We start from the raw sequence: 24,486 nt of genomic DNA, 5'->3' as shown, positions 1-24,486 counted from the left end.
AGCCCAGTTTGTGAAGGAAGTGGCAGACATGATCTAGTTGGATCTGAGCTTGTTCCGAAGATACTGCTCTGATCAACCAATCGTCTAGGTAACGGTAGACGTGGCTCCCTTCCCTCCTTAGACTTGCAGCCACTACCGACATTAGCTTGGTGAAGACCCTCGAGGCGGAGGTCAGCCCAAATGGCAGAACTCGAAAGTGATAGTGAGAGTTGCCAATTGCGAACCTCAGGTATTTCCTGTGTTTGAGATGGATTGGCACATGGAAATAAGCATCCTGAAGGTCTAGAGATACCAGCCAGTCCTGAAGCTGGAGGGCCTGAAGGATCTGAGAGAGTGTTACCATCTTGAACTTGTCCTTCCTGAGGAATTTGTTCAATTCTCGTAAGTCCAAGATGGGTCTCAGTCCTCCGTCCTTCTTCGGTACTAGAAAGTAGGGGGAATACCAACCCTTGTTCCTCTCCGCTACAGGTACCGGTTCTAGGGCACCTTTCTCTAGCAGGTCTAGAATCTCCTGCGAAAGGAGCGGGTCTGGAAACTTCAAAGAGTTGTTCCCCGGTGGATGACACTGAGGGGTGCGTAGAAAAGGCAGGCAGTAACCTTGGGCAACTGTCTCCAATGCTCAAGCATCTGACGTAATAGCCTGCCATTCCGTCAGATGTTGAGTTAACCTGCCCCCTACTGGTGTCTTGTGAGGAGAGACCTCACAGTGGTTTAGAGGCGGATGACGCAGATGCCGAGGGCAAGGAGGCACCTGCTGCTTCTGCAGCTTTTGTACTTTTAACCCGTCCACCGCGGGTGAATCGTTTTTGGCCCCTTGGAGCCGGCTGTCCTCTGCCTTTTCCGAATGCGGAATGAAATCGAAAGGACCTACCCCTCCAAGAGGTTCCTGAGGGGCGATACAGAGTTTGACGGATTGCAGCTCCAAGAGATTTCGTTGCTGCCTTGGATGTTTGTAACTTCTCTAGGCTGTCATCAGGCTTCTTACCAAACAAAGAAGTGCCGTCAAAGGGCATATTCAAAAGTCTGGCCTGTACATCTGGAGCAAAACCAGACTTTCGCAACCACGCAAATCTACGGATTGTAGTACTTGCCGCCATGGCCCTGCTGATACTGTCAGCAGAATCAATGCCAGTTTGAAGGGACTCACACGTTGCGTCTTTACCATCTTTAATGATGTTCAGAAATGCTTCCCTTTCCTCTCCTTCCGGGAGACAGTCAGCCGCAGATGAAGCACACTCCCAAAGTGTATGGCTGAATCTTGCGAGCGTGCAAGTAGCATTAATGGATTTAAGCGCCATGCTACATGCCGAGAAGACCTTTTTTGACGTAGCGTCAAACCTTTTATCATCCCTGTCTTGTGGAATAGTAGGGTATGCAGATCTACTGTTCAATGAAGTTGCTGCTTGTACAACCAAACTCTCTGGAGTTGGATGTTTGCTCAAATATTCAGGGTCAGAAGCAGATACCCTATATTTGGCAGATAGTTTTTTGTTAACTGCCGGGATAACCTCAGGAGTTTCCCAGTTGACAGATATTTTTTCCTGCAATGCAGCATGAAAGGGAACCACAGGATCTTCCTGTGGGCCTTTAAGTAAAATCTCCGTAAGATCATCCTGTTGAAAAGAAGGTGAAGGTGTAGACTACCCCATGAATTCTATTATTCTGGCCATTAAGACCCTATAAGGGGTGTCAGCATGTTCCCCTGGGTCTAGTTTAGCGAATTCTACTTCTAGAGAAGTATCTAAACCCCTTGCCTCATGCAAAGAGTCTTGAAGGTCTTTCAATCTGTTCTCTTCAGAGATAAATTCCTCTGGTATAGGTGTAGTGGTTCTCTGTAACCCATAGGGTCTTTCATGGTTAGAATCCTACCCTTCCTCATATATAGAGGACAAAGCTCTGAAATAATCTGACCTTGGGTATGATTTAAAACCCATTTCTAGAGCAGAAGGGGCCAAGCTTGTAGTCACCGGTTGAGAAAACGTCGAAGTTGTCGACACGGAAGTCAAAGGCTTCGATGAAACCGAAAAAGGCGTCAAAAAAGTATGAAGAGGCCCCGAAGAACTCGAGAAGATCGGAATCCTACTCGGAGTCATCGAGGTTATTGACGACATCCTCGAGGTCATGGTCGAAGCCCTCGGTACGTCTACTGACTGAGATGTAGTAACAGCAGTAGGTCTGTCCTTTATCGGTGTCAACAGCAGCGTCGCGGACGGCGTCGATTCAACAGATTTGTGTGACGACGGGCCCTTCGATAAAGGCGTCGATGACGCAGATTTATGAGTCGAAAGAACCTTCGACAACAGCGTCGATGAAGCAGTCTTACTGCCTTTGCTCGAGGGTTCATGACGCTCTCTGGCAGTTTCTTTCGCCGGGTGCAACGACTCGCGGCGTTTCGATTTTTCAGGTCTTTCACCCAGGGCATCACCTTTAGCCATCTCCGAGGGGGTCGAGGCTGCTTTCTCGAAGACGCTAAGCATTTTTTTAAGGAATTCCTCCCACTTAGCTGGAGAGGTGTGTTTCGTGGGGCAGGTGACCGTTTCCGGGGAAGTGGTAGAAGACGAAGAAGAGGGAGATCTACGACGCCTCTTTTTCGAGTGTTTAGATCTCGAAGACTGATGGGAACCGCTTCGAGACCTTGAACGGGAATGTTTCCTGTTACGGTGAGGAGACGAATGTCTCGACTCTGCCGAGGAAACCTTCGAAGAAGTTGAAGGTTTAAGAGTTTTACCTCTTTCTAGCTTCCCCTTACGCTCCTTCAAGGCTTTCACCGTCATGGACATACTGTCATGATGCCTACCCCCGGAGCACCAGGCCAGGCCCAGCACCCCCGGAAGCAGGCATCATGCCCTCGGGTAAAAGCCCAGCGGCCCCTTATAGGGGCTCTTTGGACTCAGTCCTGGCGCCTTTGGCGCCAGGCTCATGTTGGACAGCAGACCTGGCGCCATAGGCGCCAGGCTCATAAAGGGAGGTGTTTTGTGCACTTACCTGATGCAGACCATGCTGCACGCTTCAGGCCTCCCTGAGACCTGAAAGGGACTATTTTTTCATAGGGACTATTTTTTCACTCTGGCGTGGCCAGGGAAAGATACATACCTAGTTGGGGAAGGATACATACCTGGGACTTCTTTGGAGGCTATTTAAGCCACGCCCAGACAGCAGCTCATGCTTCGCGTTGTTCTGCTTCCTGCAGTTTAACGCTCACCGTGTCTGCTCCTGCCCCTGGACTCCAGCCATGCCCGCCTCGAACCTGGAAGACCTGCAAGGAAGGAAGAGAAGAGAAAGGTGAAAACCAAGGACTATTTCAAACTTCTTACCTGCATCCGGAATCTTCTCGCCAGCATCCCTGAAGAAAGACTTCCATTTAAAAGCATCGCGTTGCTCGCTGCAGTGCCACGCTTCACTCACCTGTCCTGGAGACATCTCCCGGATCCATCGCGGCTGTCAGCATCGGACGCCACATCTCTGCACCTAGGAGAGAGAGGAAGAAACAAAAGGTGAGCAGAAGGAACACAGAAGGAAAGCCTGATTAACAGCCATAATACTTACCGGCTTTTCTTCCACATTTCGGGTCGGCGCCGCCCCGTTGGCAGGTACCGTACCCCAGCCCCTATGGGGAAAGGACAAGAGACATTTCTGGGGAATGATAAGGACATTTAGAGGGATCGCCCTCATCACTACTCACCTCGGCAGTTTAACCCCTCGACGCATCGCCTTCATTCTGCACCTGAAATAAAGGACAGATCACAGGTTAGAAAGACAACATAAAGGGGGCCTCACTTAAACTTTGAACTTTCATACTTATGGCACATCGCTCAGGAAAGTCAAGTGGATTTTGCCAGCGCCATTCTGAAAACCAGTGAAGTAACTGGACGAACGCGCGCCCCTGCACCAGAAGCAGGATGGAGAGTTCATCCTTCCAAACCATAAGGTGAGCTTAAACCGGGGTTTGGAGGAAGTTAGAGAGGAACGAAGGGGAAAAGGGGGGAGCTAGCACACTATTCTGCAGACTGTTAACCCCTTTCTCATCTGCAGAAGGATATTCCTACGGGCCAGGCAAGCACGATTTGGAGGTCCTGTCCAATCGGTGTTCCGGATCCTGCGCATCACGCTAGAAGAGGCCACAGCAATCCAGACTAGACCAGCGCCCCCGTGGGAACCAGGTGAGCGTTACAGAACGCGAAGCCTTCCTACAAATTCCCACCCAGGCGCTATGGAAACTTCCGAAACTGACCAGTTGGCCCAATTACTGGGGGAATTACGGGCCGAAGTACACGCCGCTCGTCAAGAGACTAGTGCCCTCAGGATGGAAGTGATTGTAATAAAGGACAGAGCTGATGACCTGGCTAGACAGCTTTTGCAAGGTCAAGCTGGACAAACTCCTTTACCCGGTTCCGGGGGGAACCCTGCTCCTGTGGTTTCCAGTAACCCGGTGCAGATTAATCTACCTGGGAACATGCCGCTGGCCCCACCTGAACGCTTTGCTGGGGACCCCAAACGATTCGCCGTATTCATGAATCAGTGTCGTTTGCACTTCCTATGCAGACCTGGGGCCTTCCCTAATGATCAGACCAAGGTAGCCCTTGTGTTGTCATATCTCAGCGGCTGTGCTGCCGATTGGTCAGTCCCACTGGTAACTCAAGATGACCCGATTCTTCGTGATTTTCAAGGATTTCAAACAAACATGGAAAGGTTATTTGCTCGACACTCCCAGGGACAGGCTCTGGATGACGAACTTCTATCTCTGCGACAGGGCAATCAAGACCTTCTATTCTACATTGCAACCTTCAATAGACTAATTGTGGAAACTGGTTGGCCAGAGGATAAAAGAATCACGTTATTCTATCGAGGTCTACGCGGAGAACTTAAAGATGTCCTGGCACAAGTTGTAAATCCGCCCCAAGAATGCACTGAATATATAGACTTAGTGGTCCAATTGGATCACAGGCTGCAAAATAGAAAAGCAGATCGGTCCAAGTTTGAAACCCGGGTGTTGGCCAAGACCCACGCTAACCCCAAAGGGGCTGATGGCTCAGAGCCTATGCAAATCGGAGGGGTTAAAGGACCCCTAACTCAAAAAGAACGGGAAAGAAGACGACAGATGCAATTATGCCTTTATTGTGGGTCCTCTGGACACTTTCTACGAGATTGCCCGGTTAAGCCGCCCAAGAAGGTGGTAGGAGCCGCTGATAAAATCCATGGAAACTCTGTATCGGGAAACGACCACGCCCGGCAAGCGTAGGGGTCCACTTGCCGAGCTTGAAAACTAACTCTCAGACCTCGCATTTCATTGTGCCAATGGTCCTCATAGATCCGGAACAGCCTAAACGGTTGCATGCTATAAAGGCATACATCGATAGCGGGGCTATAGGAAACTATGTGGATCGAGAATTGGTCTCTAGGATAAACCTCCCTCTGCGTCCTAAAACCAACAAAGATGTCATCACCACAGTAGATGGAACCGAAATTGCCTCTGGACCGGTAACACATTCCACAGCTGAGGTGACACTTGTAGGTCCGGATGGCCATCGGGAGGCAGTTGTGTTTGATGTAATCAAGGCTCCACAGTTTCAGCTTATTCTCGGAATCCCTTGGTTAGAGACACATAATCCTCGAATTGATTGGCGAGCGAAGAGAATAACCTTCCCGGATTGTGCACAAACCTGCTACCCAGAAAATCCAAAGATTAATCTAGCATCAGTAACCTCTGTCCCCGTGCAACTACCTCCAGAGTACCAAGACTTTCAGGACGTCTTCCAAAAGGAACAGGCCAACACGTTACCTCCCCACAGATCGTACGATTGCCAAATCGATCTGGTGCCCGGTGCACAACCCCCTTGTAGCAGGATTTACGCCCTTACTGAACCAGAGAATCTGCATTTGAGACAATATTTAGATCAATACCTCGCCAATGGTTTCATTCGCCCGTCAAAGTCCCCGGCATCCTCAGCTTTGTTCTTCGTGCCTAAAAAAGAAGGCGACCTTAGAACTTGTATCGATTACCGCGCATTGAACCAGATAACTGTTAAAAATCGTTACCCTCTGCCTCTGATCCCTGAACTCCTTGACCAGGTGAAGGACGCTTGCGTATACACCAAGTTAGATGTCCGGGGGGCTTATCATCTGGTACGAGTAAAAGAAGGCGACGAATGGAAAACGGCCTTCCGTACAAAATATGGACTATTCGAATACCAGGTGATGCCTTTCGGGTTGTGCAACGCGCCTGCAGCCTTCCAATGCTTCATGAACGATGTCCTTCGGGAACTCATCGATGTCTGTGTTGTCGTGTATATCGATGACATTCTTGTGTACTCCTCTTCGGAATCTGATCACAGAAAGCATGTCAGGGCCGTCCTAGAGAAACTGCGCCAGCACAAACTGTTTGCCAAGCTGAAAATTGTGTTTTCCATACCACCGAGGTTGAGTTTCTCGGATTTATCCTGACACCTAAAGGGGTCCGAATGGATTCACGGAAAGTGGATGCCATCCTCAAATGGCCATCACCTAGTTCGGTGAAAGGTGTGCAAAGCATGCTTGGTTTTGCCAACTTTTATCGCAGGTTTATCCCGGAGTTTTCACGTGTGGTGCAACCCATCACTGCACTCTTGCGAAAAAATAAACGTTTTCAATGGACCGAGGAAGCCGAACAGGCCTTTCAGGAGTTGAAAGCTAAGTTCACGTCCGCACCTATTTTGAAGCACCCGCGTCCCGATCTCCCATATATAGTCGATACCGACGCGTCCAGCTTAGCCATGGGAGCTGTCCTGTCTCAGAGAGACCCTGAAACCAACCAACTGCACCCCGTAGCATTTTGGTCCAGAAAGTTCTCGCCGCCGGAGATAAATTATGCGATCACCGATAAGGAACTATTAGCCATTAAGTCCGCCTTTAAGGCTTGGCGGCATTATCTCCTCGGCGCCCGGCATATCATCACCGTGATCACTGATCACCGAAATTTACAATATTTAAAAACTGCCAAGGCTCAATCATCTCGACAGCTCCGATGGGCTTTGTTCTTTGCTGAGTTCGATTTTGTAATCACCTACCGCCCCGGCTATAAGAATGGTAAGGCGGACGCTGTATCCCGAATTGGAATGGAAGAAATAGACACAAACTCAGAACCTGTGCCGATAATTCCCGAACAAAGAATTTTGGGGATAACCACTTTAGAAACCCTTGAAGACATTCAAGCACGAGTGAAACAATTCCTGGACTCTTCAGCCTTGCAGGATTGGATCAAAAGGGGGTCTAACTTTTCAGTCAAGGATGGCTTACCTTACTTCCAAGGACGCTTATTTTTGCCAGAAAAGGAATTGCACGAATTGGTTATTTCCCGTCATCATGATACCCTGATAGAAGGACATCCTGGCATTGCCAAAACAGAGGAAAAGGTTAAACGACAATTCTGGTGGCCTTCCTGGCAAAAGGATATTAAATCTTTCGTGATGTCCTGTGGAGTTTGTGCCCAAAACAAAGGTCAAAAGACAAGACCCGCCGGTCTTCTTCAGCCCTTAGACATTCCACCAGCACCTTGCCACACCCTGTCACTAGATTTTATCACGGACCTGCCCTCTTGTAATGGTTACAATACTATTCTGGTTGTGGTGGATTTATTTTTCAAAATGGCCCACTTTATTCCGTTGAAAGGATTACCTTCAGCCTTTGTTCTTGCCAAGGAATTCCTCAAAAATATCATCCGTTTGCATGGATTCCCGTCCATACTAGTCTCCGATCGGGGAAGCCAGTTTATTTCTCATTTTTGGAAAAAGTGTTGTCAACTGGCACAAATCGACGTTAGACTCTCGACCAGCCACCACCCACAGACCGATGGTCAGACGGAGAGAACAAACCAGACCCTTGAACAATATCTACGATGTATGTTGCACCAATCAGAGGGTAATTGGAAGGACATTTTATGGGTGGCTGAATATGCATACAATAACTCGATACACTCTGGAACTGGTCAGAGCCCCTTTTATACCCTATATGGACATCACCCTCGTACTTCAGACTTGGACTCACCTCTGAGCCTGAAATGCCCGCAGTGGACCATTTGCATTCTACGATTACTCAAGCCTTCAAGGATGCAACTGCACATTTGCAACATGCGAAAGGGAAATACAAAAAGGATGCGGATCTGCATCGAAGAGAGGCGCCTCCATACCAAATAGGGGATCAAGCATGGTTGGCTACCAAACAACTATCACTCAAGGGGCCTCGAACTTTTAATCCAAGGTATTTAGGCCCTTACTCAATCAAAGCTATAATCAACCCAGTGGCAGTCAAGCTCGATCTACCAGCTAACATGCGGATTCACCCCGTTTTTCATGTGTCACTTTTGAAACCAGTGCACCCAGGAACCAGATTAACAAAGCCACCAGAACCGATTCAGATAGATGGGGAGCCTGAATTCGAGGTGAAGAACATTTTGGATTCTAAGATCTCAAAATCAAAACTTTTCTATCTAATAGATTGGAAAGGGTACGGGCCTCAGGAAAGGTCTTGGGAACCCAGTGATCACGTACATGCACCTCGGCTGGTAAAAAGGTTCCATCGGAATTTCCCAAACAAACCGAAACCTCCAGAAGGAACGACCTTGGGAGGGGCCTTGGGGGGGAGTGCTGTCATGATGCCTACCCCCGGAGCACCAGGCCAGGCCCAGCACCCCCAGAAGCAGGCATCATGCCCTCGGGTAAAAGCCCATCTCTGCACCTAGGGGAGAGAGGAAGAAACAAAAGGTGAGCAGAAGGAACACAGAAGGAAAGCCTGATTAACAGCCATAATACTTACCGGCTTTTCTTCCACATTTCGGGTCGGCGCCGCCCTGTTGGCAGGTACCGTACCCCGGCCCCTATGGGGAAAGGACAAGAGACATTTCTGGGGAATGATAAGGACATTTAGAGGGATCGCCCTCATCACTACTCACCTTGGCAGTTTAACCCCTCGACGCATCGCCTTCATTCTGCACCTGAAATAAAGGACAGATCACAGGTTAGAAAGACAACATAAAGGGGGCCTCACTTGAACTTTGAACTTTCATACTTACGGCGCATCGCTCAGGAAAGTCAAGTGGATTTTGCCAGCGCCATTCTGAAAACCAGTGAAGTAACTGGACGAACGCGCGCCCCTGCACCAGAAGCAGGATGGAGAGTTCATCCTTCCAAACCATAAGGTGAGCTTAAACCGGGGTTTGGAGGAAGTTAGAGAGGAATGAAGGGGGAAAGGGGGAAGCTAGCACGCTATTCTGCAGACTGTTAACCCCTTTCTCATCTGCAGAAGGATATTCCTACGGGCCAGGCAAGCACGATTTGGAGGTTCTGTCCAATCGGTGTTCCGGGTCCTGCGCATCACGCTAGAAGAGGCCACAGCAATCCAGACTAGACCAGCGCCCCCGTGGGAACCAGGTGAGCGTTACACATACAGTCCTCGCATTCCGAACAGTGATGCTCCGATCCCAGGCACCACAAACAGATCCTGTGAGGATCTGTCAATGTCATTTTCTTCCCACAATCTCAACACTTTTTGAAGCCGGACCATGGAGTCGACGGTTCGGAAGAGGAAGCCATTGAATGAAGAAGATATCTTCGAGGAATAATAAGAATATACTTGAATAAAGAACTGAGCAACACGATTCCGAGGCCCACGAAGCGCGGAAAAACAGAACTGAGCAACGGACGCTGCACAAGTCTATTTATACGCACGATGACGTCGGCGCTGATACGGAGGCTGTCGAGGGACACCAACTCGAGGGTCGTCGACGCGCAGCGCCCTCTACTGAAAAAAAATTCCGAGGCCAGTAAGCTGGAAGTAATCTATCAGGATAAGGAATACGTTGGAGGACACAATCTCTTCGAAGAATCCTCCTCAGGACAGTAGAAATTAGTCTTTTCTGCTGTAATCATCGGCACTCACAAGCACACACACTCAAATTCATGCACACCACACCCACTCCATTGGGCAAAAGCCTTCCCATTCCCTGCCATTCCTGTTCTCCAGTTCCATGTCCTTAATTGTTAGGGCTACATACTTCCAACCAGGAATCAATTCCTAAAGTGTTTTATTTATACCCTCCCCACACCATCTGTGGTGTTAAACCCCTCAAACCATTCATAATACTCTTGTTATTTTATCTGTCCATCAAGACTAGTATCCCAGGGCCCTACCCGGCAGGCCCCTTATTTTTAATGAGTTGAGGCATCATGTCCCACATCCCAAGGTAAGTACTGGAACTCTGGGGTTCCTGCTAGGTGGATGAAGAAGGGGGAGTGTGATAAAGGGGCTGGTGAACCATTCTCTTTGTGGCTTGCTGTGGGGTGGTCTGGTGACTCAGTTCAGGCAATATGACAGTGCCACCAAGCACAGTGGAGCCTGAGCTGATGTTCTCTGGGCTCTGGGGTGCGGCGGGTCTTGTGCGGTAACATGCATGCTCATGCTGCCATTGTCCTCGCAGGCCAGGGCTGGGGTGCAGCGGATCATGCCAGGTAAAGTATGCACTCAAACTTTCATTGTCATTATATGCCAAAAAGATTACATGTGAGTCACACACCTATGTAATAAGGGATATATTTATTCAGGTCTCTGCTAAACAAAGGTTTTTAGGGTACAGAATCCTCTCTATTGAATTCCACATCCTGCCTCCACTTTCCCATTAAACGATAAAGGAAGCATGATAGATATTGATTTCTCCTCTGATGGTAGGATCAGGGATATGCTATTTATTGATTTGGATTCATGTATATTTACTGTGTTCTTTTGATGAAAAAATTGTAAAACAAAGTTAAGTTAACGGTAACAAAATCAGACATGAAAACAAGGGGCAATCAATGGGAGGCTACATTTAGTGAGGGGAAGTAAATAAACCACGAGAAGGTGGAAGGAAGCGAGCATATGCACAAAATGTAAAGACAGAGGTATCATTTTCCAAAGTTTGAAAGCCGGAAGAGTAAATAAAAGGAAGTGGGTCAGAGCCCATGGAGGGCCTGGAAAAGCCAATAGAAAAAAGGAAGAAGGACTAGGATTATGACCAGGAGAGTACACCAAGATTAGAAGAAAGATAGGGAGGTGGAAGGCCTTGTAAGCATTGAAAAACAATACAAGACATCGAAAGGGGAGACCGCAAGGGCAGAAAGTGCATGAAGAGCAAAAGGAGAAGCAGAGAGATCAGTTAAACCCTGAAGACTTGCATTAGAAGCATCATCAGAGGAGAAGGGGCATATCAAATACATGCATCCCTGTCTACCTCTTCTCAGTCTTCTCTTATTGCTCCTCGCTTGTCCTCTGAATAAGAATCAAAGGGCAAAACTACTGTGCAAATGCCTGGATAAGGAGTCATTGTCAAAGGTTCTCATACATGTTTTCCAACGTATGGGATTGGCTAAACCGGGTACTTTTGGCCCTTCCACCGAGCCCACAATCCACCAGTTAACTGAGGCTGTCAAGAAGGTTTTCCTGCTGATCTCGGAAATCTGCACTAAGATCCTGAGGGCATGGAGGAAGCCGGACATAATCTCCCTCATTAAATTAATGGCCAAACTCTACCCACTGGAATGGAATGACGCACGTCTTCCTTCCTCTCCGGAAATAGATTCACTGCTGTGAAGTCATACCGGCCATGCCCGCACTAGCATGCAAAGGTGCCGTAAGACGTCGTATTTAATGGGGCTCATTCACCAGTTCTAATGATAGGAAGATCTCTGGCAGTCAGGAGGTACATGTGTATCAGAGATTCGGTACAGATATGTCACAGAAGAAATTAGCACTTATGATGCTCTTCAAGGTTGAAGATTTCTTGGGGACTGTTTGGAAGACAAGGTACAGAAGGTATTCAATAAGGAAAGCACACTGGTACTTTCAACAGGGAATCCAGGATCCAACCATCCAGGACCAGACTAATTACAGCCAGGAGCAACACAAAGCCCCTGTTTTCTCCAGTGAGAAGGACTCTAATACAGGGGGAAACCTGCTATTGTATATATATAGAATAAAGCCAAATCACAGTAAATCAGCAGAGGTCCTGACTGGGCTGAGATATCAGAAGACAGCCCAATAGGAGGCAGACCGATGCATGGGTGCTCAGTGTTCTCCAGGAATGGTAACGGATTGAATCCTCATCTCTTCCTCAGAAAAGGAGAACATGAACAGCTCTTTGGCCCAAGAGCCAAGGAGAAGATCCTGCACCCAATTTTGAAAGGGGACAAGTAGGCTACACTTGATCTCATGGATGACTATCTCCACATCCACCAAGAAAAAATAAGATGGCAAATGCCTCCACCTTGAGACAAGCACCATGTATTTCGGTTGGATACGAATTGTTCGTATTACAACTGTTCGAATGACAATTGACCTTTTCACAATTGACCGAATTGTGAAGGATCAATTGTAACATATATGCGGGGGGAAATCCCCCGCAACCCCCCACCCAACCCACACCCGCCCAAAACTCCTTAATATATATATTACCAAAGCCATATATATATATATATATATATATATATATATATATATATATATATATATATATATACGGTCAATTGTGAAAAGGTCAATTGTGACCCTTTAAATTTGGTCAATTGTTCATTCGAACAATTGTAAACGAACAATTTGGGTAATACCTGTATTTCCATATCCTCCCCTACAGACTAAGATCAGCCCAAGAGAATTCAGAAAGACTGCGACTCCTCTGGGAGGACCTTCTTCACAGGATAGGTATTGCTGTGGTCCCTGACCTGTACATCTTCTGTGGACTTCCTGTACATTACCGGGGTAATGCACGGAAGTCCACAGAAGATGGTCTGCCACTTCTGCATGTATACAGGTCAGGTGAATCTCCTAAACAGCAGGGGCTCACATCTGTAGCTGCAACTGACGTAACTATGTGGTCAGCAGGATGCAATGGCTTGCCAGTGGCTGCAGATTCTGGGTTGATAGCCTCCTGCAAATTCATCACATCATTGGCAAGGCCCCACCTATGTCGATCAATATGTTCTCTCCAAAGGTGGTGGTCCCCAAGATCACGGGACATTGAAGCGGTCATATGTCCCTATTAAGTGACACTATCATTGATAAACCTCCCACAGTGGTGGGTGGATGATGCCAGCGGTTTGCGCTTAACCAACATTGATCATCATTGATTGCAAGCTTCGTGGGATGGGTAATGCTGATGAAAGACAAGACCAGAAAGGGACTGGTACAGATTTCAAAGATGTCCTCAAACTATAGAGCACTGGAGGTGATAGCCAGATCACTGGTGTACGTTGCTCCTTGGAACCAGGGCAATGCTGTTCCGATAAGAACAGACATCATGGTCAAGGCCTACGTGAACATGCACACGATTAAGACATGTAAGGAGGATTTCTTTTGCTCTGGTACTCTGAGAAGAAAAGCATATGCTTTCATTGACTGCCATTCACATCTGACTATGGACAATATCCAGGTATTTTAAACTCTGCAGAATATTTGCTGTCTCACAGGAAATGTCTTGTCGCCTGTACGTGTCCTGTTTTCTGATGAGCATCTTCAGCCGGAAGGAATGTGATTTTCTCATCAAAGATAAACCCCAGATTCCGCAATTCTATATCTTGCCTAAAATCCACAAGGCGATGACCAATCCACCGGGTAGACCAATTGTCTCAGGGGTAAATTCCGTTTTGGAGCCACTTTCAAAATTCGCAGATACCTTTTTACAACCTTTGTGAAAAAGATGGCCTCATTTATACAAGATACAACTCAGATTATATCAGAGGTAGAAAACCTGGACTTCGATCCACAGACGGAGATTCTAGTTGGCCTTGATGTAGTGGCCTTGTATACCAGTATCCCCCAACAACTGTCTTTAGAAGTACTCGAAGAAAAACTACTAATAGAACATACTGTGACAACCACTCCAGTATCATTCATTTTATGGTGCGCAGAAATGGCCCTAGTCGAGAGTTACTTCCACTTTAATGGACAGTTTTTCAAACAGATACAAGGCCCCGCCATGGGTGCCACTTTGGCGCCCAGTGTAGCCAATCTCTACATGGAAGGGTTCGAAATCAACATCATCATGAATAACTCAAACCCGTTCATTAGTTACATCAGAAAATGGCGTCGATATATAGACGACATTTTTATGATCTGGACAGGAGGCCTACAGGAACTGGAACGTTTCTATAAATGGATTGACTTACAAAACAGTTTTCCAAAATTCACTCATCAACATAGTACAACATCCTTAGTTTTCTTGGATATTACTATCAGTGTTGAACCTTACATAAAAAAATTGTATGTCAAACCTTATAACAAACCATCTGACAGAAATTCCCTGTTACACTACTCAAGTTTTCATCCGCGTCATGTACGCGATAATCTACCTTTGGGACAATTCCTAAGACTTAAAAGGAACAGTACCAACAGAACCGATTTTCAAGCTGAAGCAATGAAAATGAAAGATAAACTTGAAGATAGGGGATATCCAAATAAAATCACTCAAAGTGCTTTGAAACGGGCCAAAAATAATAACAGAGAGGCCTTGTTAGAATATAAGACACAACGTACACAATGCACTCAGAAAGAAACCAACAAACGGCTTGTTTTTGTCAACACCTATAATCATCTTTCCAATGGAATTAAAAAAATCATTGGCAAAAACTGGCATATTCTGGAAAACTGCGAACATCCTATCGCAAGACCTATCATTGCGTTTAAGAGAAGCCAGAATGTAAAAGAAATCTTGACAAGAAATGATATTAGTAGGAAACAGACATCACAAATAACACTTCCGCAACAATGGGGATTTCAAAATTTAACGGGACATACACCATGCAGCAATTGCCGGTGCTGCTCTTCAACTTTCAAGAGCACAGCAGTAGATATTGGCTTACCAACAGTATGGCAACAAAAGACCTTTAGCAATTGTAACACTAAGATGGTCATATATGCAGTATGGTGCCCGTGCAGAAAAATGTACATTGGCAAAACGGATAGAAAAATCAAAATCAGAATAGGGGAACATAAAAGCTGCATCAGAAACAGAACCCAGAATGCACCTCTAGTCGAACACTGGTGGGAATACAATCATAAAGTGGAAGAAATTAGCTGGACTGTCTTGTATAAACAAAGATCAAGTATGGATAATAATAAAGATAAAAGAACCCTTTTGAAAAAAGAGAAGCAGCTAATCTTCCTTACCAATAGTATGATGAATGGCCTGAATGAAAAAATCGATCTGTGGGTCTAATACTGTTAAAATCTAGTAGTCTGGTGTCCCTTTTCCCGAGAAAGCCTGAAACATGTGAATAACTCGACAAACTACTAATGTTACTCTGCTTCTTAAGCGGAGTGCTTTGTCTAATTAACCGAGCTCTGCTAAAAGAGCATTAGCTAATCTTTTTCATTCACAACATGACGAAAAGGCGTGAATGTATAAAATCGATCTGTGGGTCCTAAATTGCGAAAACCTAGGAATTTGGAGCACCCTGTTCCGAGAAAGTCAGAAACATGTGAAAAAACCTGACAAATTACCACAGCAATTCTCCCTCCCAAGCGGAGTATCCTGTTTGAACAGTGGAGCTCCGTTTTTGCGATCTGTAAGCTCTTAAACCATGGTTGGATAGCTATGGCTCTCTCCTTTCAAATGCATAATGGGCATAATGCATCGGATGATTGACGACGACAATCTACATATCTCAAACCACTTCTGCGAATGTGCGTACTGGGTACGCTGCCAGAAAAAACCTGGATACGCTTCTAGTCACTAGAGGCGAACCTGGAAGCATTCGCGCACCGAACGCGTAAGGAGCGAAGGAAACCAGAACACAGAGCTTGGACGTTGCCACATAACGGTAAGAACAATGAGCTGCCGAACAGTTAGAAATACTAAGACACATGCTTTATGCATGATTTACGCTGACACGCTGTGACTTAGCAATGACATTAGAAAACGGCATCGAAAGATTTACGACTGCGGAAGCTTTTCCTAGTAATACAACGTGCTGATGCAAGTTTAGTAAGAAGACATGCAAGCTCGCATTTGGTTCTAAACGCACACGGGTGAAGAATGTCTGGACTAATATTTAGTCCTTTTTAAATCCTAGAAAGAATATACGAGATCACACAAGTGCAGATCCAACACGGAAGAACCGGTCAAACGATAACTGCGATCTATTTCTTTGAACTTGGCACAACACTGACTTTTTGGAACGTCTAATGCTCAGATGAATACCAAAGACTAAGTAAGTGATGCCGATGTAACAAATATGCTTTAACAGCTACTCCTCTCCAGTTCATAACGGGAGACTATATAATATTCTCTTTTGTAGCCCCAAAAAACTTTTCTACCCACTCTACTCAATAGAGTGTGTAGACTCCGCCTTTCCGCTAACTCCACCACAACAAGAAACTTGAAAAAGACCAGATTCAAAAGTGAGTGATGTATTTGGATTTCACTTACACACAAGGTGTAGAAGGGATATTAAAAGGTCTAAAGCTATTGTCCTTCCTTTCTTTTATCTTCCCATCTATACCCCATAGGTCACTAACCCGCCTATTCTTTTCTTGTTGCTCCCCGCTAGGTGGTGATCCTTTTCCAACTAGATGGAAGATAAGGGGAATAATAACCCTAAAAAGTGAAGAGACCATTTAGATCTCATTTGAAAATGTTAATATAAGATTGTTTGTAGCAACCAATATTACTGTTTTAGATTGTACTATTGACAGACACGTTTTTGCCAAACTGCTTGATCTTTCTTTATTAGCCCCTGAAGAATTCCCTAACAATCATTATAGTCATAACTAAAATGGGAAGAAACATGTCGGGCACTATTTGCGTGTTGAATGAGAATGTGATAAATGTTGGTATATGAGAATGTATGAAATGAGTCTAACTGAGGTGTGTGAAGCAAAGTCTGAATGAATGTGAGAAACAACACAACACATCACCCTGTAAAGCCTAAAACAACTTTAGAATCCGTTTCTATGAGCTTTCCAAATGAAGGTTTCAGCCGTTGCATTTGTTTCTGTCAATGAATTGTTTGTTTTAAATGTTTGGTGAAGGACTATTTACTAATTTAGTGCCTACACCGATGATGTTCTTAAAATTTGAGCATAATTGATAAAATAAAATATATATATTTTTTCTACTAATTAGTGTCCACAAGTTTATCAATCTTGCGCCCAAAGTGGCTATAGGATTATAATAGTGTGTAAAGCTAGTGGGTATACGACTAGCGTGAAGCAACTTTCAGCACCAGCTCTATTGTCTACAAATTTTGAAGGGAGAACCCCTTTATGTGAAGGGTATGCTGGTGACACATACCCCTTTATCTCTCTTTTTTGTTCAAAAAAGAGCATCTTCAGCCTACCAGTGATAGACATTTTTGCCTCCCTGTTGAACAACTTTCTTCCCTTCTTCTCCAGAAGGCTTTGACATATGGCGACCTGGGTTACAGATCCCGGGTGGTAGTTTGGCTGCAAGTGCACCTTTACACTTTCCCTCCAATGCCGAGGAACCTGAATATAATAGGCATCCTGGCCCATTTGCTCCTGGTTGATCGCTCCCTACTGACTCAAGAGGACATGGCCTCCCTTGCTGGTTCAACTAAGATTGTTCCTTTCATGCTTAATTTCCAGGGTCCCACCTCTGGTTTAGGTGTCATGTGATTCCTGGCAGTACACCAACTGGTAATTGGCAGGTCAGCTCTTAATTGGCAGAACCTCCAGTGGTAAATCCTTTCTACGGACATAGCTCCAGGATCCAGTGTTCCGGGAGATTTAAACTTAAACAACCCTCCAAAAGGTACAGCAGATCCTATGTTTCATTGTGCAGCAGAAACAAGATTCTCCCACTTGAAAGTGGGATTGCAGTCATTGTACAGTCCTGCAGGCTGGATTCTAGGAACGGTTAGCACACTTTTTCCTGTAGTCATAGTGGTCTACCATTAGGGCATTTAGAGATTCCTGGGGAGCAGTGAAGGGGGCACACTACTTATCAGCAGACTGCTTGATAGCTTCTCCACCACTCTGTCTTCAGTCAGATCACGTGTCCTTTCATGGGGACTTTCACTGCTGCTCATTGACTTTTAGGGCTCTGCCTTTAAGCCACTGCCCCTAATAGACACCAAACCCTGACGGCCATGTTCTTACTGGCCGTCACAACAGCTCAGAGAATCATCGAACTGGTGCACTTCTAGGCTCCACTCTCCTCTCCCTATTTGGTTACCAGCCCTAAGTCAATTACCTTGGGCTGCAACCCCTCATTCCATAACAAGGTTGTGTTCATATTATACATGTTCCATGTCATTTTTCTTCTGTAGCTGCCCACCAATACTACTCAAGGTGGGGTTGGTGTACATGATTCATTGGATGTAAGGAGGCCACTGATACTTTGTTTGAAATGATCAGCCCCCTTTCATATCTCATATCTGATATAGCCTATTAATTACTTTTGGGGAGTTGGGTAAAGGTAGAAAAGTGTCTCTTTTATCTATAAGTCAATTGCTGATGGATGCCATTTGCCGACACCATTTCGGGCGTTCGCCTACTGGGGGACCAGAATGGGGTGGGAACATTTGGCCTGCGGGGCAAGTTTACTTTTCAGACCCATAGTGCCCAAACCCACAGGAGAGCAGCCACAACTTCCAGAACAAATAAACGCAAAATTCATTTTTTATTTCTAATGAAAACATGTTTTACTGATGCTACTAAAACCTACTTGATTAAATGGCTTTAAATGGCTTTATCAGGAGGCTCATAGATGCGGGGGAATTGCATTAATCTATTAGTCCCGGAATATCTGACATTTTGAGGCACTTGGGTGGGATGGGACCTCTCAGATTGGCCTTTTCAATATGCACTATCGCCAGTTTTATCTTTTAAAGTCATACTGTGCTGCAACCCTCTAGGACAACCCGCTAGCTTCTGGAAAACATGGTAGAATTCTTAGTTTCTGCTATTCTTCGATACTCATGAGTTCTGATATTAGGTGATCTTAACATTTGGCTGGATTCGCTGGATTTGCCTGACTCAGCTTGGCTATGGTATATCCTAATAAACCATGATGTTCGACCTCTTACTACAACCACCGCCCATCTACATGGTCATTGTTTGGACCTAATCTTATTACATGGTTTGGGAGTTTCTATGGAGGATATGTTGCCCATCTCGTAGTTCAATCATTTCATCAGATTATTTCCGTTCAATTTAACCAAGATTGTCCAAGTCATCACCCAATGACCGTTTTGAGATGCAACAAAAAGGAAGTTGCAACAATATCTAGGATATAACTAGCTTCTGCGGCCGAATTTGGTGACCAAAGCTCTGCATGTGATGCCTATTTTAACAAAGGAATGGATGCACTTAAATTAATTTGTGATAGCCTTGCCTCACTTCAATATAGTTCACCTAAAAAAAGGTCCAATCCTTGATATTCTACAATGCTTGCAAATTTGAAACAATAATATCTACAGAAAGAAAGAGCCTGGAGGTGTCACGGAATTCCCTCTTCTCAACTGAGATCGCTCCTTGCAGGATTTCTTGGAGGAAGTCTTCTTGCGCACGGATCGGGTTTTGTACAAGCCTGCGCAAGTCTCCTCTGACTCCAGCGTGCGTTCAGCGTTCCAGGATACTCGGATGCTCAGGACGTCCAGGAAGCGAGGAGTGTACACGAAGGAGGTACACGAAATCCGGGAAACAAGGTAAGAGATGAGGGAGGAATGAATTGGGAAATTAAAGGGTCCGGGAACCAAGGACAGGAGAATAGTTCAGCGAACTACGGAGCCACGTCTAGTCACTACCAGCGATAGCGTTGAGACGCGCGGAGCCGCAGGGGCGTGGTCTATTTGTAGAATGTGCTACGTCCGACGTGGAAGCTGGTGCAAGGCGTACCACGTTAGACGGCCATGTTGGGAGTATCAAAGAGTGCAAGCCCCGTCGTGACAAGGACCAGGAAGTCCAAAAGGGGCACGTTCTGTGGATCATGACAGGAGGAAAAACAGTGACAACAACACTGTGGCTATTGTTAAATTAGCTTTGAAAGCCTATAAGAGGGCTCATTTTCATAATAAAGCTAAATATCTTTAAAAAAATATATAAATTTGGATAGAACAAGATTGCAATTGCTGAGAATAAACACAAAGAATTGTTCTCTATTGTTTATACATTTTTAAATGTGAGTGGTGCCTCAGTTTAATCCCCTGGCTTGACCTAGCCAATGATTTTAACATATGTTTCATAGATGAAATGTAAGACATCCAAGTTAAGATTCACCAATCAAACACACAGACTGTCCCTCACAGCAGTTACTGTTTTCCAACAAAGGTCTCCTCTGATTTACTTCAAAATGAACAGTGTACACCCTTACCAAGCTGATGCAGCAACTGAAAACCACAATGCATATATATACTATTTCACCGTATACCACCAAAAAGCATGCCACATATCTTGCACCATCTTTGACCACATTTGTAAATGTATCATTAGAACAAGGTCTTGTACCATTAGAGTGGAAGCTTTCAACATTGATGGATGCCCTGTTAAAACAATTCTTGGACAAAAATGCTTACAGAACTACGGACCTATAGCTGGATTACACTGGCCAGCGAAAATATTTGAGAAAGTAGTTACGCTTCAACTTCACGCGCATGTGGATAAATCACAAATCCTGAATACTTTTCAGTCTGGATTTTCGTCCCCCTCATGGGACAGAGACTGTGCTGATCTTGGTGTGGGATGACATGTTTAAAAACTCAGATGATTGTGAATTGACGCTGCTGATCATGTCAGTTGGACTTATCAGAGGCGGTTAACACTGTAGATTTAGATCCTTTGCTTGGTAAATTGTCAAAGGTTGCCGGTGTCTCAAAAAAATACCCTAAAATGGTTCAGTCGTTCCTGGATAGCCACTTACGATGTGTTACAATGGGGAGCTATCTCTCTAACTCTATTCCAGTATTCTGTGGAGTTTCTCAAGGTTCTTCCCTATCCCCATTGTTATTTAATATCTATATGGAACCTTTTATGACAATTATTTACAAAATGCAATCTCCCCAACTATTCATATAAAGATGACACCCAAACATATATGAAGGTCAGCAAGCCGGTAGAGTGACTGCATAACATAGTACAATGCACTGATAAAGTTGGGCAGTGGATGACTGCCATTAAGCTCCAACTAAATCCAAACAAGACATAGCTTATTTTGTTTGGACCTAAACACCTCATTGGGGTGTCTACATCGATAAATCCCCCATGTCTATTTGGTCGCCCTAAGGCTTTTGCGGCTAAAGTCAAGAATTTAGGATGCATTTGGTAGTCAAACTTGGGTTGTGAACAGCAGGTCAGAGCAATTGTACAATCTGTCTTTTATTATCTTTGTTTCGTCCGGCAGGCTCTTTCATATATTCCATCATCAGATCATGCTCTTATGGTGGGCTCCCTGGTTAATTCCAGACTGAACTATGCAAACTGCTTGCTAGCCAGTTTCCTGCAAAGCAATTTAACAGATTACAAAATACAGTTCTCAGACTTATCTATAAGCTTCCTAAAATGGCATCAGTCTCAGCAGCCCAAATAGCCCAACACTGGCTACCTGTCAGGCAGAGAATAGATTATGAAATCCTGTGCCAGTTGTTCAAGTGTATAAATGGTAATGTGCCTCCTTTTTTGGGTAATAAAATGTCTCATTATCGGCCAACCCGTGCTCTCCACTTGGCCAATAGGTACCTCCTGAATATTCCTTCCACTTTTCTGTCTATGGGCTGCAGTTGTGGAACTCCCTCCCAGTATCGCTGCGCAAGTTGACATCTCTTCTGGCTTTTAGGAAAGCCCTGAAAACCTTCCTTTTCCAGTAAAAGGGGCTGTTTGCTCTTGCCACGTATCAACTTTGATCAGAAGGTGGAGCAATGTATAACCTTCATCTAGTTGCGGTTTAGTCTGTTAAGTGTGCAATATAAATATATCAAATCAAATACCAACCCCCCACACATTCTATTAGACATTATTGAAATTACTTTCCTTTTATGCAACATATTTTCAGTTATGTTTGTGGTTTGTTTAGAGACCCGGACCCCTGGAAATTCCGGCACTTAACATGGTAAAATTATTTAACCAGGATAATATAATTGGTGAAAAGGGAAAGCTGGGTTTTGAGCGCAGCTTTCAATGTGTTACATTTTGTAATTTGACAGCAGGCTACATCTCGTCCCATCCCAGCTTTAGTTTTAGAACAATGCAAAGAGGTGGTGGAGCTAGAGAATTCATTGGCAGAGCACAGCCACTGCTGAACTCGGGGGTCTATGTTTGCTCTCAGAGCCAAACATGAGCTGGCATGGCAAAATACCCATACCTGGATTCCTGCCTCCCCAGCCCAGAACACAAAACCCATACCTGCACCCTGTGTACCAACTCACACAACATAAGACATTCACTTGCCATCCTGCCTCTGTATTGATAGAGTAACACTATAGAGATACATCCATATGAGTAAGGCTTTCTCTGCTGATAGGTAAGAGAAATTAAAGCACAGTGATGAAAAGGGATTTGCTCAGGATTACATAATGTATAAAGTGTGGAAGGTGGGAATTTGAGCTCTGTCTTCCTGGTTTCACATTCAGAAAGCAGGGGAGACTTCATCTTCTCCCATTCCACCTTCAATTTTAGAACAAAAAAAGCTTTCTGCGTAGTTGTTATTCAAGGGCTAAACTTGCATAATGTTCTATACATCAGGTTTTCAACGCACCAATGTATCTACACAGGGGAAGCCTATTAATCGTCTGTATCTTGAGGCAAATGCTTCTCAAAAATAGACTAATATTATAATTATAATGAAAACCTAGTATAATTATAATCTTAGTCTGTACAATTGTCTGTGCTTTAAAAGCACCAAGTCACCTGATAAAGCAACCTAAGAAAATATAAGAAGTGGTAATTGAAATATCTGTTCATAAAGCAAGCATGCATAACTTAGAAAAAAGAAAGTGGGTTAAGCCAGTCCCAGAATTTGGTGCAGGTCAGGCATAGATCCCAGCAACAGTCAACATGCTGACCGACAATTCCAGATATGTACCTATGTCTCATTTACACTATTTTCTTTACCCATCATCCTCCGGTGTCCTTCCCTTGCACCATATTCTCAATGCCACCCTGTTTATTGCATTTCATTTTCAGACCTCAGTTCCCCTTTTGCTCCATCCATTAACTATTCACAAAATCCCCTTCCATTGCCTTGCACGCACCTCCATCCCTTCCCCACACTGCGCAGTCACCAATTCCGTTCCACTCACCCCCTTTACTAGCCCATCGCACCAAGCCCATTCCTTGCCCCTCGCCAATGTCCCTTGCTATGGCTTACAGTTAGACAGTAGACCACCTTAATGTGGCAGTCAACCTCTGCCAGACACGACAAGAAGCCGTGGTCAGGGTCTTGCTGGTAATTGTGGTCATGGGGTCTGCACGAGTATTGTCAAAGGTTGCCGGTGTCTCAAAAATACCCTAAAATAGTTCTGTCGTTCCTGGATAGCCGCTTCCGATGTGTTAAAACGGGGGGCTATCTCTCTAAATCTATTCCAGTATTCTGTGGAGTTCCTCAAGGTTCTTCCCTATCCCCATTGTTATTTAATATCTATATGCAACCTCTTATGCCTTGGACCTGGTGATGGAGAGGGAGCAAGAGCGGCCTATTATATTTATGTGTGTTTCTGTGACTAGGGTAATGTGCGTGAGTGTATTTGTGCCAGTGTAAAGTATAGGTGGAAGCATGTATCTGTGTTCTTGTGTCTTTGTAGCTATATATCGGAATCTGGTCTGTCTTTTGCTGGTCACATAAGAGAAGTGTGTTCTGGACAAGACAATGAAGAACAATCACAAATTTAGGGGATAATTCAGCGTTGGGTGTTAAAGGTAAAATCTTCAGTAGTTGGGGCATCATAACAAGGTTTTTGATGCAGTAAAAAAGTGGCAGTAATTCCGTTACCACCACTGTTTCCGCAGCACCAAATCACAAGAACAGAGAAACTGCGGTATTTCTGCACGTGCTAATTCACTCAGCGGAATTAGTGCCGGCAGAATTTCCACAAAGAAACCAGCTGTAATTCTACCAGTGCTAAGTCCGCCAGTTGAATTAGTGAAAATAAAAGCAATGGTAATTCCACCGAATTAAAAGGTGAAATACTACGGAATTACTGCCAAAAACTGCAACAATTGCAGCAAAATTGCATTTCAGTTACCTTCACCTCAGAGGTGGAGGTAAATAAATGGAGGTGTGCAAAGAAACACACAGGTGCACCTAATCCAGGAAGGGTACATAAGGCCCAAACCTTCCCCAAAAAACACATTCAAGCAACATGCAGCCACAACCAGACATTAACTATGGGATTCACAAACTGCTACTCTACATCGAGCATAGCTGCATGCAAGGGCACAGCAAGTGAGAAGACAGGCACCACAATGGCGGATGAGATGTGTGCTGCGGAGGCCCCCCATACCACGTGTCTGACCGTCACCTTGAACACTGACTAG

The 24,486-nt window shown here is 45.0% G+C and overlaps 1 protein-coding gene across 1 annotated transcript in view; it reads right to left on the bottom strand.

Moving 5' to 3' along the window:
• HEPACAM2 (HEPACAM family member 2) overlaps window positions 1–24,486 on the bottom strand; it is a 624,068-nt gene that overhangs the window by 349,047 nt on the left and 250,535 nt on the right. The gene's annotated exons all lie outside the window — the stretch shown is intronic.

Source organism: Ambystoma mexicanum, chromosome 2q, assembly GCF_040938575.1.
Source record: "Ambystoma mexicanum isolate Mex_15411 chromosome 2q, UKY_AmexF1_1, whole genome shotgun sequence".
NCBI lineage: Eukaryota > Metazoa > Chordata > Amphibia > Caudata > Ambystomatidae > Ambystoma > Ambystoma mexicanum.
This window is presented reverse-complemented; position numbering and strand designations above follow the sequence as displayed.